The sequence below is a fragment of the Curcuma longa genome, unplaced genomic scaffold, assembly GCF_044706935.1.
Source record: "Curcuma longa cultivar G26 ecotype Majalengka, Jawa Barat unplaced genomic scaffold, ITB_CL_G26_1.1 contig_21839, whole genome shotgun sequence".
Lineage (NCBI taxonomy): Eukaryota > Viridiplantae > Streptophyta > Magnoliopsida > Zingiberales > Zingiberaceae > Curcuma > Curcuma longa.
In genome coordinates, this window is record NW_027431749.1 from 1 (window position 1) to 727 (window position 727).

Sequence of the window (727 nt, forward strand, 5' to 3'; positions counted from 1 at the left end):
CACCGCATGGACCTTTCCAATACTCATGCTCTCTACCCTTTTACTAATGGCATCTATCTGCGCTTTTAGCTTAGTCAAGTTATCCACATTGTATTTCCCAGGAGTTCTTTGTGTATTACCTCTCTCATTTGCCCATTGGTGATGGTTGAGTGCCACATTTTCAATAAGTTCTTCGGCTTCTTCCAAACTCTTATTCATTAGAGCCCCTCCAGCAGCGGAATCCAAATATACTTTCGTCTGATAATTGACTCCGTTGTAGAAGGTGTGAATAATAAGCCATCTTTCCAAGCCATGATGTGGACACTTCCTTAACATTCCTTGGAATGTATCCCAAGCTTTATATAGAGTTTCTCCATCCATTTGTGTAAAGCTTGAAATTAAATTCCTCATATGGGATGTCTTGCTTGGGGATAGAATTTGTTCAGAAAAAACTTTTCGCACTGCTCCCAAGAAGTAATGCAATTAGGAGGGAATGAATGATACCAGTCTTTAGCCTACCCTTGTGTTCTCCTTGTACTACAAGCATCGGAGAATATTTCTAAGTATAAATTCGAGTCCTCATGTGGCCCACCACCAAACTGATTCTGTTGTATCATAGCAATAAATCCCAGATTAAATTCAAAGTTTGCTACATCGATATTTGGTAGGGTAATACAAGATGTTGTTCCTCTCATTTGAGGTGCTGCGTAATCTTTCAATGATTTCTGGGCCATGTTTGTTGATGATT

At 39.5% G+C, this 727-nt stretch overlaps 1 non-coding gene across 1 annotated transcript; it reads left to right on the forward strand.

Annotated features, from left to right (window-relative positions):
- The first annotated feature begins 286 nt into the window (after window positions 1-286).
- Window positions 287-392, forward strand: LOC141817773 (small nucleolar RNA R71). Its single transcript, XR_012600858.1, has one exon. It is a non-coding gene; the product is annotated as a small nucleolar RNA R71 (small nucleolar RNA).
- The last annotated feature ends 335 nt before the right edge of the window (window positions 393-727 follow it).